This window comes from Hibiscus syriacus, unplaced genomic scaffold (genome assembly GCF_006381635.1).
Source record: "Hibiscus syriacus cultivar Baekdansim isolate YM2019G1 unplaced genomic scaffold, ASM638163v2 tig00011761_pilon, whole genome shotgun sequence".
In the NCBI taxonomy this organism is placed as follows: domain Eukaryota; kingdom Viridiplantae; phylum Streptophyta; class Magnoliopsida; order Malvales; family Malvaceae; genus Hibiscus; species Hibiscus syriacus.
In genome coordinates, this window is record NW_024062256.1 from 1 (window position 1) to 19,168 (window position 19,168).

Genomic DNA, 19,168 nt, shown 5'->3' on the forward strand with positions numbered 1-19,168 from the left:
AATGATGGAAAACAGGGTGCAACCATAAAGTGTCGATCCATATATAAAAAGTGTCGATCCCAAAAACATCGACCCAAAAGTATAATGTAATATGTATTTTTCAATCTAACCGGTACAAGTATACCGGTTTTGTGAGAGAATATGTCTAAATATGTCGACACTTTTTAGTTGGTGTCGAGATATTTTGGTCCAGAATGAATGGAAAACAGGGTGCACCCATAAGTGTCGATCCATATAAAAAGTGTCGATCCCAAAAACATGAACCCAAAAGTATAATGTAATATGTAATTTTTCAATCTAACCGGTACAATATACCGTTTTATGAGAGATATGTCTAAATAATGTGGTCGACACGTTTTAGTTTGTGTCGATACTAATTTATCAAGTGTTTTTCCCACCGTTCACTATATATAGTACTCTTAATCGAGAAACCCTAAACATAAAGGCAAGCAGGTAGAAGATAACTCTTCCTCTTTCTTCTACCGTTATCATAAGTGACGATCAGATATTCAGGTAAATTTATCGATATTTTATGGGTTTGATTGATTTCTATATATTGGAGTTTTTTTTCCTGAATGTGTTTGTGTTCCATTGTAATAGCATCCACCAAAATGGCTCCAAACGTCAGCGTCAAAGAGAGGTCTTTCTCAAGCTCTTCTCAACCCAGTTCTTCTCCAACCACAACCTCCTTCTGTAACAAACGATTCTTCTGAGGAATCAGGTCCTTCGAAACTCTGAACTTTAGATCCGATATGAGAAACAAAGATGGTAGACGAGTTTTAAAGTAAGGAAGATTCGTCCCGAACGTGTCATTGACCTGGGTTTCTTGTTTGATGAAAATATGCTTTAGTTTTAAATCCACTTTATATCTTGGGTTGCTTGAATTCCTTGGTGTAGAACCAAGATATTATCCCAACCTAGTTAGAGTCTTCTACAACAATGCTTCCTTACAGCACGAGCCTAATAAGACTAATATATAGGAATTAATACACATGTCATGGGGAAGGATATATATATCTCCAAAACTATTGCGGAGGGTTTAGGTGTAGCGAATACAGGGGATTTAGATGAAAATGGTGTAGATTGGTCTACAATTAAACGGGTTGCTAGAAATAGCCCAATTCACCTCGATGTAGAGTCGAGAGTGTTTCACAAAATGCTCACATATTCCGGCCTAGTGGGGAAAACATTCAAACGCTTCGAGACAGCGATTATTGGTGGATAGCAAGTATAATCCAAAAAGGCTCCAAACTTGCAAAACTCATATTTAATACAATGTATATATGTCACAAAGGGAGCAACAATTTCAACTACACTACCATATGGATGTGTCATCACCCATCTGTTGAAGAAGAAAGAATTGATTTTTAGCATGACGCCCCTGTTCGATTAACCCGCAGATTGACATGGTATTTATTAAAAAGTGGGATATGATTTTGTTGAAAACTCGGTTGGAAGCGTGTCAAGGAGGTCGATTAGATCAAGAGGGAGGAAATGGACCCCGTTGGCCATGAAGAAGAGCAACCAAGTGGAGACGCAATGATGGAAGAAGCTCCAGTTGCAGAGGATCTCACAATTAAGACCGTGATGGAATACATGGTCAATTTTCGGGAGCATATTGATTCCCTTGTGAGTGGAATGCGATCTGATATTTCATCATTGCAACGTGAAGTCTTCATGTGCGTAACGAATTACGTCAACGCATCAAACGAGTAGGTAATTCATTATCTATGTTTCTTAACATTACACGTTCTGAACTTTATTTTATTTTCTTTTAATAGATGTGGACAACCAAGCGGTCGCAGAAGATGAAGCTGACGATGAAGATGACGATGATGATGACGATGAAGCTGACGTTGAAGATGATGACGATGATGATGATTATGATGAAGATGATGATCCAAACAAGTATATCGTGTCTGCAACGCCGCCTTCAATAAAACTTTTAATTTTGATCTCAATGGTGTCCTTGCCTACATCCCAAGACTGCCTGCAGGTTTTAATTCTATTCTTTTATATCCATTTTTTAACATATAAGCGTAGAACTTTAATCTCATTTTCTTCATGTTGTAGATGTTGTCCTCAGAAGAGGATTATTGAATTTATGCAATTTGTGTCGACAATTTGTTGTTGCCCTTTGGTCTTCAAAGATGAGTTAGAACATGTTTGAAGCAATTGAATTACTGTAGTCAAAATCGTTAATATACATTTGAATGTTAACATTCAAACTTGATTACAATCTCAGGCATAACGTCGACCGTGTACTTGAGAAACTACCTTTATTTTCCGAGCATTTTCTATTCGTGGGGTAAGATGAATGTCATTACAGTTTGCTGACTTTTCGTTGTCTATGATTCCTACATATTTATGTTCGACTGTTTGTGAACAGGATCAAAAAAAAATGCAAAACTACGATTCTGTTACCTACTGTAAAGATCTCAATGATGTTTGGAACGCTTGTCCAGATTTTAACGAGCTAAATACACTTTTGGTGATTCAGCGGAAAAAATGATTTATAATCCGGTAAGTTGCATTTATGCAATATGTTTTTTCCAGTTGAACATGTGTTCAAACATTGATTATTTTAACAACTTATGTGTTTATATAGAAATACAATTACATATGTCCACATACCTTTGACGCTGTTTCCCATTCGAACGACAATGCTCTAGGTATGACACAAATTTATTCATGCTTATGCGAATTTAGTTTATTGTTAGTAAATTGCACCTAATTAGTTTGATAATTGAAATTATTTATGTATGTCCTCAAAAAGGCGAAACATACGAGTATTTGGAAAATTGTTGAAGGCCTCTAATGTTCCGACTTCGTTAGAAATAACCCTTTTTCATCGGATTAATTTTGTTTGTCGGTACATTATTTGAACATTCTTGTGTATTTATATTTTGGTGTGATTATATTGTGTGTATATTTTCATTAATTATTCCATATTTGCTTCTATGTGTACATACATTTGAGTGTCTATACTTTTTTAATATATTGTAAAGTATTTACCTTTTTATAAAAGTGTCTATACTTTTTTCACTGTGGAAAACATTAATTAAGGTTATCTTTTGAGTGAGTTTTAAGATATTAATTTAGTAATAGGCGTCTAATGATTTATTTTTTACGTTACGATATATATTATTATTAAATTAAAAATTCTTAATATTATTTTTTAAAATATCAAAACAATCAAATAATTTTTTGTGCAAATGAAATTAAAATTAATATTGTAGGTGGAAAACATGAAACATACTTAAAAAAATTGAAACATAAATTACATATCTTAAAAAAAGTATCGATCCTTTTTATAAAAAGTATGGACACTTTCAACATATTATAATAAAATAGGTAAATTTGCAATGCTATCGGTATAAATATACCGGTTTTTGCGCGAATAGGTCTACAACCTATATCGACACTTTTTAATATTGTGTCGTACTTTATGTCCAGATTGAAAGAAAAATGTGTCGATACGATTTAAAAAAGTGTCGACATTTACACATCGGAACCCAGATTTATAATGTAATAGATAATTTTTAATATAACCGGTATAAATTACCGATTTTATGAGCGAATAGTCTACAACCTATATCGACACTTTCTAATATTGTGTCGGTACTTTATGTCCATTGGAAGAAAATGCGTCGATACCATTTAAAAAAGTGTCGGTAATTTTAAGTAACGCGGTTTTCTCCTTCCTTTCAAATATTTATATGTACATACAATAGGAGTCATGTTGATACTTACGATATATTATATGGAGATCGTTGTCATTCCATTCCGTCTTTGAAAAATCAGTTGATGTAGGCTGTGTGCTTGTACTCAAACTGAGCTTGACTTGAGGACATGTTAGTTTGTTATGTCCCTCACCGTTGCAGTACCCACATCGCCTAATTTTCTTCTCGACCTTGTTCTTCGGAACTTCTTTTCGCTTGCGTTGTTTTCGTTGAGGGTCATGAACATTGTTTACTACAATGCTCTGGTTGACTGAATGATTCAAACCAAACGAGTTTTCTAATTCTCTATTAGTTTTTTCATCTCATCTCTTGCGGTTTTGAAAGACTCGTATGTCTTTGATGCAATGTAGCATAACCTACTTGACGTTGAACGTAGAGCAGCGAACCTTGCCATTTGCATCACTTCTGGAGACACATTCAAATCAACATAGCTGGGTGCAGAAGCCTTCGCATCATTAGTCCACCTACTTTGAATCAAAGTCCCGGGCAAATATGTGTAGTCCAATTGCTTCAAAATGTGAAGTTGATGGCGACACGGAAGTCCAACGGTCTCGAATTTTTTGCAGGAGCAAATTAGAGTTTTCGTACGAGAATCAAAACTAATTTCAAATTTCCTATTTTTTTCTGCGTACTTTGACAAAATATAATGTTGACATTCATCTGATAAGGACTTAATCTCTGCCTCAATTCGGTACAATGTCTCCCGTATAAGTTCATCTTGGAACACACGAAAAGATTCGCGGGTAAAAATCGCAGCGGCATGGCTTTCAAGGTCGACCAGTTTTGTGATCTGGAAGGGCTTCGTATGGGAACTTAAGTAATCCGCTTTCAACTCATTCATACGCATTCTACTAATTCCATCTTCAATTGCACGAACAACATCTAAATATGTCTTCTTATGTTTCAGTGCAATAGCTAGTGAAGCATTCATAGACTCGCACCTTTATGTTGAGCGAATATTGGCAAAGAAATGACCGGTTAGATATGCTTGTGCCCATAAGTGTCGTGTATTTCCCTTCTCAATCACCCATGGATGCTTTTGGACGTTGAATTCTGAAACAACCGAACGCCATTGAATATCAAATTCATTGGTTGTCCACCAGGAAGCCATGCATTTTGAGAATGCTGTAAACTTTGGGTCACCAATGTTAGCTTGTGCATTGCGAGAAAGATGCCAAGAACATAATTTGTGCTTAGCATAAAGAATAACAGATTTGATAGCCCTCTGCATTGCCCTATCCCCATCGGTTACAACGGAAATAGGTGATTTATTCATCATGGCTTCTAAAAATTTCTGTAGCACCCACTCGAAAGATTGAGACGTCTCATCAGCGATTATGGCAATGGAAAACACAATTGTGTTATGGTGATGATTGACACCAACAATAGGCATAATTGGTCGACCATACAAATTATCTTTGTATGTGTGTCGAACGCAATTAATCACCGAAGCATGTGTAATCCGATCTCGATGTAGAATCCGACCAAATAAGATTACATGCCCCCGATTCGTCTACCGAGTATGTCATAAAAACCCGGGATCATCATGTTTCTTATAATCAAAGTAGGCAATAAGCGCATTCACATCCCCATCGACGATTTCCTTTGCTTTACCTCTTTGAAGTGCATTGTAGAGGTCTTTATGTGTAAATCCAACATTATGATAGCCCCCGCCTGCTGCGTTAAATAGTTCATTACTTGTGACGTGCCAACACCGACCTCTTTCAATGTTGTTGCCTCATCGATATCAGCCTTACTTACAGCTCTATTAGAACGCATAATGGTGTCATAGCAGGTGTGCACAATTCATGATTATGTTTCTGATCAGACTTACTTATAACCCACTGATCGTTTGTATTTGTTGCTGTAACTACGACTCTAGCCTTACATCCTATTCTTGTGACTGGCGTATGAGCACGTTGACGATCAACAGTATTGACTTTTGATACTCGAAACCCTTCTTTGGAACAACAAAATTCTTGTGTCTTCACATTCCCTTCCACGTCAAGCCGTGTTGTTCCTTACGTGCACTAAACCCATGTTCCCGTGCGAATCCCTTGTAAACTGCCAAGCTTGATCACGTGAACAGAAGAGCTGACCAACGAATCTGTCAGATTCATCAACATTATGTACTTCATGGTATTCCTTGGTTGGCTTAACATTGTCTACATCAGTATTATCCATGGCAAAAATTTTGTTGTGCAAGTTCAGTGCTCCAGGAGTTGATGGAGATGTAAGCAAAGGTTCATTTTTAACATGTTTCAGTCGTGCTGCTTTCAATAGGATGGCATTGGTAGTGTAGTTAAAGGGTGGGTACAACATTAAATTCGCAGTACATATTTAGGTATGTACAATAACTACAAGTATATATTATCATTAAATTTAGGTATGTACAATAACTACATATTTAGGTATGTTTGTTAACTACATATTTAGGTATATACATCTTTTGAGTGAGTTTTAAGATATTAATTTAGTAATTATAGGCGTCTAATGATTTATTTTTTACGTTACGGTATATATTATTATTAAATTAAAAACAATAAACATATATTACATTTATTATTATCTTTGGTTAATGTTGTTAAATTTAAATTCTAATATTATTTTATAAAATATCAAAACAATCAAATAATTTTTTGTGTAAATGAAATTATTAAATTAATATTGTAGGTGGAAAACATGAAACACTGTTAAAAATTGAAACATAAATTACATAACTTTTAAAAAAAGTATCGATCCTTTTTATAAAAGTATGGACACTTTCAATATAATAGGTAAAAATAGATGTAATAGGTAGCGCTTATAATGTAATAGGTATCGTTTATATAATGTAGGTAGTGCTTATATTGTAAAGTATCTATCCTTTTTATAAAAGTGTCCATACTTTTTTCACTGTGGAAAACATTAATTTAAGGTTATCTTTTGAGTGAGTTTTAAGATATTAATTTAGTAATTATAGGCGTCTAATGATTTATTTTTTTTACGTTATATATTATTAAATTAAAAACAATAAACATATATATTACATATTTATATTATCTTTGGTTAATGTTGTTAAATTTAAATTCAAAATATTATTTTATAAAATATCAAAACAATCAAATAATTTTTTGTGTAAATGAAATTATTAAATTAATATTGTAGGTGGAAAACATGAAACACTGTTAAAAAATTGAAACATAAATTACATAACTTTTAAAAAAAGTATCGATCATTTTTATAAAAGTATGGACACTTTCAATAATAGGTAAAAATATGTAATAGGTAGCGCTTATATAATGTAATAGGTATCGTTTATATAATGTAATAGGTAGTGCTTATATTGTAAAGTATCTATCCTTTTTATAAAAGTGTCCATACTTTTTTCACTGTGGAAAACATTAATTTAAGGTTATCTTTGAGTGAGTTTTTAAGATATTAATTTAGTAATTATAGGCGTATAATGATTTTTTTTACGTTACGGTATATATTATTAAATTAAAAACAATAAACATATATATTACATATTTTATTATCTTTGGTTAATGTTGTTAAATTGAAATTCTAAATATTATTTATAAAATATCAAAACAATCAAATAATTTTTTGTGTAAATGAAATTATTAAATTAATATTGTAGGTTGAAAACATGAAACACTGTTAAAAATTGAAACATAAATTACATAACTTTTAAAAAAAGTATCGATCATTTTTATAAAAAGTATGGACACTTTCAATATAATAGGTAAAAATATGATGTAATTGGTAGCGCTTATAATGTAATAGGTATCGTTTATATAATGTAATAGGTAGCTTATATTGTAAAGTATCTATCCTTTTTATAAAAGTCTCCATACTTTTTTCACTGTGGAAAACTTAATTTAAGGTTTCTTTTGAGTGAGTTTTAGATATTAATTTAGTAATTATAGGCGTCTAATGATTTATTTTTTACGTTACGATATATATTATTATTAAATTAAAAATTCTAAATATTATTTTATAATATCAAAACAATCAAATAATTTTTTGTGCAAATGAAATTATTAAATTAATATTGTCGGTGGAAAACATAAAACACTATTAAAAAAATTGAAACATAAATTACATAACTTTAAAAGAAGTATCGATCCTTTTATAAAAAGTATGGACACTTTCAATATAATAGGTAAAATATGATGTAATAGGTAGCGCTTATATAATGTAATAGGTAGCGTTTATATAATGTAATAGGTAGTGCTTATATTGTAAAGTATCTATCCTTTTTATAAAGTGTCCATACTTTTTTCACTGTGGAAAACATTAATTTAAGGTTATCTTTTGAGTGAGTTTTAAGATATTAATTTAGTAATTATAGGCGTCTAATGATTTATTTTTTACGTTACGATATATATTATTATTAAATTAAAAATTCTAAATATTATTTTATAAAATATCAAAACAATCAAATAATTTTTTGTGCAAATGAAATTATTAAATTAATATTGTAGGTGGAAAACATGAAACACTATTAAAAAAAATTGAAACATAAATTACATAACTTTAAAGAAGTATCGATCCTTTTTATAAAAAGTATGGACACTTTTAATATAATATAATGTAATAGATAAATTTGCAATGCTATCGGTATAAATATACCGGTTTACTTATAAAATAGGTAAATATAAGCGCTACTTAGTATGTTATTGTACTTTATAATATTTCCGGTTAAATAATAAATAACCGGTCTAAATTTTAACCGGTCACTTGTTTAACCGGTCACGCCGTATATTAACCGTTTTTTAAGCGCCGCACCGCAGAACTACCCAAGTCATATCTGATGATTGAACAACATTTTAATATTAAAAAAAACTGTTTAATAAGATATAGGTATAAACTCAATACCATATGATTGAACAATTGTTTAATAATTTAGGTATAAACTCATTTTCATTCTGCAACGTATCTTTGATTAAGATGGCGCTGAACCATTGCCCAGTATGTTGAAGGCTTCATAGCTGCTGTAATTTTCACAGATTTTTATTTACTCACGTCTGTTTTACCGTTGATCATACTTAAGTTACTGTGAAAACCTGTCGGAAATCCTTTTCCTTCACTCAAGGAATATTCCGTTAACCTTTTAGTTCATCAAGTGATTTCAATGGCATTTGGAGGAAGTGGAACTTGAAGCAACTACATAAAAATTCAGGAGAAAGGATTGAATATAAAGTAAAAAGAAAACACTCAAATCTATGATCCCTTCAAACTAAAACTAAACGTCCAATGATTTATTGTTGTACCTCCTTCATAATTCCTTAGTGAGTTATACCTTTGTTGTTATTCTTTCAGTTTTTCTTGAAATCTTTAAAGTTTTATATCTTTCGACCAACTACGATCATCTAACATGATTTCTTGTAAATTTCTATAATTTACTAGTTAAATCTACTATCTAACAACCAGATCAATAGAGCCAATAAACCTACAAACTATAACCACCTAGATCTAACATCAACACTAAGGACATATATAAATCATAAAGAAAGACCAAGAGGGGACTCCCTCTCTTTGGAAGGTTGATCATCTTTTTCAACTCATCCACCCTCTTTTTTTATATATAGAAGAATCGTTTGCAACTTTTCACCCAAATCAGGAGGGGCGAACAGTTAGAAACCATCGTAACCTCATCTCTCTCATCAATAATTGGTGTGATGAACATAGAACACCTCTTGATAAAAAAGAATCAGTCAAGATGAGTCCCCAAAAGAAAAAATAACTAATCTTACCTCTCACCTCCTTCTCATTATTTCTACCCATGACAAAGATGTATTTGCCCATTCTATAATATTTCTCCTAAGATTGTGGAGATGCCTCTGTTCATTCTATAGTGCTTCTCCTGACTATAGGAATTTCCCATTTGTCTCTCAATTTCTAGGAAAAAAGAGTCAACATACCTCTGTTCTAGTAGTATGAGTATTTTCATTACTGGTCACGGAGCATTGAGATGCTTTTACCCCCATTTTATAGTTTTTTCTCCAAAGAGCGTTGAGATGCCTTCATTCATTTTCTTGTGTTTCTCCAAGGGTGTCGAGTTGTCTCATAGCTTAATGAATCCTTCAAAAAGTGTTGAGATGTCTTCGCTCCAGCAATAGGATTTTCTTTATTTCTTTTATGAGTGTTGAGATGTTTTTGTCTTAGTGAGGAGAATCCCCTCATTCTTAACAAAATATTTGTTAAATGATAACGGCAAGCATAATAATTGCACAATAAATATATACTAAGATTTTACATAGAAAACCCTATCGAGAAAAATCACATACATAAGAGGGGATTTTTTTTATTAAAGTCGAAATAGAAGAATACAAGAGGAATCCTCATAAACAACTTGACATCTAAACCTAATCCGTAATATTTATGTGCAAGAATATTTACTTTATTACAAAGGAACTAACATAGCAAGAAATCTACTCAACTATGTTTCCTACTCTCAATCAACATAAAATACAATAACTTCCTACTTTCAATTAACTATGTTTCTTACTTTCTCCAATCAAATTGAGTCCGGAAAAAAATAGAACTCTAACAATCTCCACCTTGGTATGAATTTTGAAAGTAAAAGAAGTTCGAGACAAAATCCAAAATTTGATGGAACGCTTAAACTCAACAAAAATAATTGTTTGCATCAACAAATAAGTCTTTCCCCAATTTGGATCTAGTATTCAAATTGGTGAGGATATCATAACTGCTAACTTTGCTCACAACTATATCACCACGAGAAATCATGCAAAACACGATCTTAATCATAAATGAAAATTTTAACTTTTTCATTATTTATCCATATGATGAATTAGAGTTTCTTTTTTTTCTCAAATTTTTTATGCTCACAAAATTAAATTTTGATATGCTTTCCAAAATCGTTGCATTCATAGTTGTCTTTTTGTAACACAAGATCATCATTTATTTAATTCATTTATGATGTTTTATCAATAATGTCATTATCTGACACAAAGGAGAAAAATAAAAATTTCATCTTTGAAAATTGTTTAACCTTATAAAACATAAAACTCGATAGTCTTTCTTTACCCTTTTATCGTAATAATAAAGTCCTTTCAAATTTTCATACCTTCACCTGACACAGCGTGAGTATGTTGTTACGATCTAGTAGTGAAATTATGTACTTGAATGTCATTATCATGATTGAGACAAACAATACAAACACTCTGATACTAAATTGGTAAATGATAATGGCAAGCATAATGATCTCACAATAAAATGAACACAAATATTTTATATGAAAAACTTTTGAGATAAATCATGAGTAAAAAAAAAAACTTTCACTAATATCAAAATAGAAGAATACGGAAGGAATCATCATAAACAACTTGACATTTAGTTGTAATTCAATAGCTATTTATAAAGATAGTTACTTGATTACCAAGAAAACTTACATAACAAGAAATCTACTCAAACTATATTTTCTACTCTCAATTAATATAAAATAGAATAGACTCCATACCTTCAACTAAATTGAGTTTCCTACTTTACCCAGTCAGTTTGAGTGAAATCAAATTCGGGTCGAACTCTAACAATATTCACCTTTACTCAAATTCTAAAAGTGTAAGGAGTTTGATATAATATCTCAAATTCAATAAAACACTCAACTCAGCAAAAAATAATTCTTCACATCGACAGACATGACTTTTTTAGCTTAGATTTAGTCTTCACATTGGTGAGAAGATCATAAGATGACTTTGCTCACAACTGTATCATCATGAGCAATCATGCACAAAATGATCTCAATCATTAGTGGAAATTTTTTTTCGTTGTTAATCTATGTGATGAAATAGACATCATCTTTCTTCTCAAATTGGTTATTCTCACAAAAATTAAATTTTGTTCTACTTCCGAAAATCGTTATACCTATGATTGTCTTTTTCAACACAAAATTCTCCTTTGTTTGATTCAGTCACGACGTGTTTACCAATATTTTCATCATCTGACACAGAGGAGAAAATAACAACTTCGTCTCCAAAAATTGTTGAACCAAGTAGAATATAAAACTCGTTAGTTTTTCTCAGCCTTTTCATCAGCATGAGAGGGTTCTTGCAAATTTTCATACCTCCACTTGTCACAATATGAATCTGGTGTTGCAATCGAATACTAGAATTTCATACTTCAAGAATTTCATTATTTTGATTGAGATAAGCAACTCGAAGGCTCTGATATCAATATGTTAAATGAAATTATAAGTATAATAATTGCATAATAAAATAGACACTGAGATTTTACGAAAAAATTCTTTCTATAAAAACATAGGAAGAACTTGACATCTAACTCTAATCTTTAATACTTATTTATATGGATAGCTGTTTGATTATAAAAGGAAATTCTATGGTAAGAAATTCACTCAAACTATGTTTCATATTCTCAATTAACATAATATGATACACTAGCTAATTTCAAGAAACTAGGTTTCATATTTTCTGCAATTAATTTGAATCAAATCAAATTCAGATTAAACTCTAATAGAAAGCAGTTTTTACAAGATTTTGTTGATCTCCACAAAGGCATTTTCAAGGGCTCCACGAATATATATTACATAAGACCAACCGATAGGTGAACTTATGGCGGACCGTTGTTATTGATGTTTTATTGACCAGAATAATAAATGCAGTTGATGGATCCATGTTTGTTTCATGGCTATGTCTATCTCTATATATTTGGTTGAAATTTGAAAATGAAGGCAGATAAATATCTGGCATCAAAAAGAGGGCAGTGCCCTACAGCTGAAACCATGGCCTCAAGTGCTCCATTGGTTTTGTTTCTATCCTTTTGATCAATTGGTACATTCAATTAATTTTAGAATATGAATTAGGAGGACATAATATGTTTTAGAATATGAATTAAAATCAAATCATCTTACTAATAGAGGGTTGATTCAAGTGGTAAGCAGCTTGGATATTGTTTAAGTAAGGTCTTGAGTTCGAGTCCTTGAGTATGCAGAAAATTCATGTTGGAAGATTCACCCACCAAACCAGGTGTGTAACATGGGCATGTCCAGATTAAATCATTAACTGTATCACCAAACAAAGTTGGTACCTGGGATTTTTTTTTTCTTTGACCTTAATTGTGAATATCAATTTGAGTAACACTATGAAGTAGTAAAAGCTCAATTTATTATCAATAAATTATAAATATAAAAGATCAAATAATTCATGATCTCATGCAAAAGGACTGGTTAAATTAAATCTAAAGCTCCCTTAAAAAGCTCGACCATTTACTAATATTCTGTTTTATTAGAGTCGAAGACTAAAAAAGATAAAAAAGAAAGTGTTGATTGTTGAGGGGATTCAAACCACAAAAATGAACATATTCACTAACGTTAAATGAATATGTTGATGAACGCTAAACGAACATGCTGACAAACATATAATTATGAATGCATTGACAAACGTTAAACGAACATGTTCGCAAATGTTAAGCAAACATGTTTGCGAATGCTAAACAAATCAAACACGAACACCTTCAAAATAGACAAATGAATACGATATTAAGATTTTAAACCACATGAACCAAAAACCTTCAAAAATAAATAAACGAACACGAATATAATGAATACTTTCAAAAATAAACAAGCTTGATTCTTTTACACCTACATACATACACATACATATATTCACATTTAAACATCCTACAAGTTTTTAAAACTTGATATTAGCTCTATTGGATTTAAAATTTTGGTATATCTTTATAAAAAAACAGAATGCAAGCAACTAGGATGAGCATTCGATCGAGTTGAGTCAAAAAATTTCGAGCTATTCAAGTTGACAAGTCGTATTTTACAACTCGAACTTAGCTTAAAATTTTTTCGAGTCAAGTTGAATTTAAGAATTCAAGTCGAGATATTCAAGTTTCTATACTAATTTTATTATTATTATTATTATTATATTATTATTATTATTATTATTATTATTATTATTATTATTATTATTATTATTATTATTATTATTATTATATATTATTTATATATCAAATACTATCTAAAATTATGAAATATATTCATATTATATTTTAAAGAAATTATTTTGAGGGTAAAATATTGATGAGAGTATAAATAAGTCAAGGAATTAATGAAAAGAAAGAATATGCAAACAATTGTAGTCAAAAGATCAAATTGAGTAAAATGCAAAGTTAAGGGACTAAATAAAAAAGAGTGCATCTTTAGGGGGAAAACAATTGAAGTTACATATGTATTTTATTGTGGTATATGGGCATGTGGTTTAAATTTGGTAAAAAAAACGAACTTAAAATAAATGACAAATTGAATGAATAAGGAGATTATGAAAAATGAATGACTAAATTGAAAAATGAAAAAAGTTTTTATCAAAAAGAGGAATTGAAAGTACACATGTATTCCACTATGTTTTTTACTCAAGTTTGGTAAAAAAAATTGAACTTGAAATAAACGACGAATTGAGGAAATAAGGAGATTATGAAAAATTGAAGGACTAAATTAAAAAATAAAAATTTGTTACCAAAAAGAGGAATTGAAAGTAAACATGTATTATACTATGATTTAGGAGCATGTTGTTCAAATTTGGTAAATAATTGACTTAAAATGAAGGAAGAATTGAAGAAATAATGAAATCAGGGACTAAATCATAAAATAATCAAAATACTTAGTCAAATTTTTGTTTTTGCAAGTAACTCGAAAATTCTAAATTTCAACTCAACTCGAAAACTAAATTTATAATTCGAATTAACTCGAATAACTCAAAATTAAAAGAAAATCAATTTTTCGAGTATTCGACCCCTATAAACAACCGGGTCCATTCGCCAATCAAATTCAACGATCACTTAAATATTTTTAATGTTAAAATAAATACTGTAAATTTCTCTTTTCTCACAAATTACGTATTATATCTAATGATACTCTTGATCCTTGAACTAAATATTATAATTTTAAAAGTTTAAAGGTTAACTTAATTAATATAAGTTAAGGGTTGTTTATTTAATGTAAATATATTTTTGAACCGTTGAATTAATTAAATTTAATAGATGCGATTAAAGTTTTTAAATTAAATTAACAAACATAAGTTGGTCTAGTAGGATGAGACACTTGATCCCTTAAGTAAGGTTAAAGATTTAAATCATGACAATTGCAAATGAAACAAATTGAGTTTGGAAGGTCGCTCTTATCTCTGTAATACTCAATTTTGATTAGTCGATCAATAGATCGAATATCAATGATTAATTTAACAAAAAAAAAATTAAGGATAGCACATTATTTTGGACATAAATCTTTTTTTTTATACTATTAATTTTAGTATTGTATTTTAGATCATTGAACTATCTAATTCTTATTATTTTTGGGTTTTGGGCCTCTTGAGCTTTGGTTCATCGTCATTAAGAAACTTACAGATAAACCAATGGCCCGTACAAACCGCATATGGCGCCAAGCATTTCCCGCCGATATATCTTCCTCAAATCAATCATATAAAACCCTTGATCCACAAAGAAAACGTGGAGGACCCAAATTGAGTTTTTTTCTTTCCCTCACAGAAAAATGGTGAAAACGAAGCAGTATTGGCTGCTGAAAACGGAACCAGGAGAGTGGTCATGGGAAGACCAAGCAGCAAACGGAGGCGTAACCAAATGGGACGGCGTAAAGAACAAGCAAGCCCAGAAACACCTCAAGTCCATGAAGCTGGGCGATCTCTGTTTCTTCTACCACTCCGGCGCCACCGCTCGCCGTGTGGTGGGGTGGTCACCGTCGTAAAGGAATGGTACGCTGAGGGCAGTGATGTAAACAGTGAGGCCGTCGTGGATGTGAAAGCGGTCGGGGAGATGAGGAGGCAAGTGGACTTAAAGGACATGAAACAGGATGGGAACTGAAAGGGTTTGTCATGTTTAGGCAGCCGAGGTTGTCGGTCTTGTCGGTGCCGGAGAAGGTGTGGGAGAGGGTTTGTGAATTGGGGAATGGGTTCGAAGGGGATGGCTTTGAGATTGGGGAGGAGGATGCTGAGGTTTAAAACAAGGATGGGTTTTTTGATTAAAAAGAAACGCCATTGTTGCTAGTACAGAAGTCCCATCTCTTGGTTTTTGTGATTTGTATCTTGTTAAAGTTGAAAAAATGTGCTTAATCAGTGTTTAGCTACCATGTTTTACTCGTTGGCGGTGGAATTATTGATGTTTTCTATATGATTTTCTATATGCTATTCTTTGAATTCTCATGTGATGATTCTGATATGCTGGTCTACTAACTAACTTGATTGTGGCATTTTGGTGAACACTTACCGTGCATCATCGCCGGAAGGTTTGAACCTGATTTTGGTGTATCTCTATCCCCAGCTTCAAAACCAAAGATCCAACCCTCCTTTTTTTCCACTATAACCGCATTATCCGTAACGTGCTTTCTCAGTATAAAGGTGCCCTAGATGGGTGAGATGAGCTTGGCCACAAAAGCCATAATCTTTGAACCATAACCTTCAAGTTTACCTTATATAACTAGGCTTATTTGCTCCACTGTATCTGACTTATATTATTTGTATCGAGTTACTCTTAAAGTATTTTTCGAAACTTTTGTTTCTAAAATTTAAATCGTTATTCCGTTTGTCCTGTCGTTAACTATGTTAAAAATAGCAAGGATAATTATATATTAATTACTCAACTATTTTCATGATTATGCTTCTATCACTCAATTATTTTTTTCTTTCAAAATAATCACTAAGCTTAAATTTTTGTTCTATTTTAGTCACTAATACGATTCAATTTATCTTTTAAATTTGTAACATATAATAATTCATTTGTATCACATATTTTTTATTCGACATATACATTTAATTTATAATGATAAATAAGATTATAACGTAAATAATAACAACATATTGAGTTGTTTGTACTTGAAATTTTAAATGTTAAATTAAAATATCATAAATATTTAAGATTAAAAATATGAACGGATCATTATTCATTTGTAAATTTATATTTAATAAAATTTAAATTTCATATTTCGAATCGGACTAATTTTAAATAAGTATAAAGTATATTCTTGACGTTTTTTAATTGGTTTCCACTTCGTATATGTTTCAAAAATAAGGTCGAACATGCGAGAAAATTACCTCCCAAGTCTCATGCTAAGGACATCCCATACGCCATCGTCTAATATAACATCTCTGCAAGAAATTTACCATCTTCCTTATTATTCAGACCAGAGTTTAATTTAATCCAATCCATACTTGAAAAGTTCCAGCGGTTCAAACATGGCCCCGTGTTAATGCCGCTGCTTCTACTTGAAACTAAGGGTGAGCGTTCGATCGAGTCAAGTTGAGTAAAAAAATTTCGAGTTATTCGAGTTGAGAGTCCTATTTCATAACTCGGAGTTGACTTGAAATTATTTCGAGTCGAGTCAAGTTTATACAATTCAAGTCGAGTTAAATTTTCGAGTTTATATTTAAATTTAATTATAAATATTTGCAATAGTATGACATTATTTGATTTCAATTTGAATTATATTTTATAACCATATACAATACATATATATTTTTTCGTATTTTCTTCATATGTGATTTACATGTACCATATAAAATAGAGGGACTCGATTCAAACTTGAAAATTAATCTACTAATTACTAAAAATTTCGAGTTATTTGAGTTGTGTCGTAACCGGTTTTCGCCCGGGCACGAAATATTTACTCGGCGGGAAAAGTGATGTGAATAAATGGTTTTTTAAAATAATTTGGGAATCGCCATCGGCCTTTTGGGTTAGGTAGGTCGAATACCTAAAAATTCTTTTAAAAGAGTTTTAAGAAAACATCAGTTAAAAGATGAACTGATCTGCGTTTTAACCAAAATTCGTTCTTTTTAATAATAAAAAGGGATTCGTGGTCGGTTACGTTTAGGGAAGGATTAGCACCCCTACAACACCCAGAATTGGTACTTTTTAATTATAAATTGTCTCTATTATTAGAAATTTAAAAATTCAAAATATATTTAATTTATAATCCTATTATTTTAAAATTATAATTATGAGAAAAAAATAATTTATATAAAATATTTATCTAGTTAAAATATCAGAAAATGACTTCTAGGTGCCTTAAGACAGTTCTTTTCTTCGATATTAATAAATATTAATAAAATAATTTAAATAAAATTAAATTATAAATTTTTTATAATGTTTAATTTTAAAATACCAGAATAGGACATCCAGCTGTATTAAGATTGCCATTTTCTTCGATATTGAAAAATAAATAAATAAATATTAAAATAATTTAAAAAATAAATATAAATTATTATTTATTATATATATTTATATGATTATATAAAATAATCTTTAAATATATAAACAAGTAAAATTAAAACAATGAAAATACAATTAGAACTATATATTTAAAACAGTAAAATAAATGAAAATATTTAAAATTTGTGACTAAATTATAGTAAAATTAAAATTAAATACCTAATTCATAATTATCAAATTATAGGGATTAAACATGCTATTTTCTTATTTATTAAATTAGTGACTAAAATAAAATTATATAAAATTCGGATATTAGATTAAAACAAATTAAAACATGCTATTCAGATTAAAATATTAATTATTAAAATTAACGGACTAAATCTGTTATTTACCCTAAATATATTATTTTAATACAAAGGACTAAAATAGATAAAATTAAATTTAAAGAACCGAATTAAAAGGATTATAAATTGATTTAGTGACTAAAATGTAAAGTTTACAAATTAGGATGACTACGGAAAGGATTTAACTTTTATTTAATTACACAAATAGCCCTCCCCGAAACGGCGTCGTTCGGGAAGGAATATTTAAAGCTGAAATCGGCTGGCCCGAAGGGCCAGCATTCATTTTTTTTTTTCATTTTCTCTCTCTAACTGAGAGAGAAATGAAATGCTCTCCCCTCTCTCTAGCTTCCCTCATCGGAGGGAAGCCGGTCACCAGGCGGCAGCCGTCTGCCGCTGTAGTTCTCACCGCCGGCCACCGCATCCGGTGGCCGGAAAAATCTATTTTTACACCACCATGTAGATCGGACCGTCCTAATGACGGTTCCGGTGATCTTTTCTTCTAAATAGCTCCCGATTGGAGCAAATCTAAGAAAGTACCTTCGATTTCGAAGGTTTTGGTGAGGTCCGGCGGTTGTGGCTTCCTCGGTAAGCTTCTCTCCTTTCTTTTTTTTTGTTGTTTTTTTTCTCTGTTGGCTGCCTCTCCGTTTTTGTATATTTGCTCTCGGTTTTGTCTCTGTGGTCTGTTGGGGTTTTTTTTTTCCAGATGGGGTGATGGCTTTATAGCCATCACCGGTGTGGCCATCGGACCGGGTAAAAGAGGGGAGTCTGGTGAGTCACCGGACTCCCAGTGGTGACTCACCCTAGGGCCATAACGTGGACGGCTGGCGTTGGAACTTCTGGAGCCTTCGGTTGGGGCGTGGCAGCGGCTGGAGCGACGTGGAGCGGCGG

The 19,168-nt window shown here is 31.3% G+C and overlaps 1 pseudogene; it reads left to right on the forward strand.

The window, feature by feature from the left end:
* Window positions 1-15,221: 15,221 nt before the first annotated feature.
* On the forward strand, window positions 15,222-15,735 carry LOC120204937 (annotated as a pseudogene).
* Window positions 15,736-19,168: the final 3,433 nt, after the last annotated feature.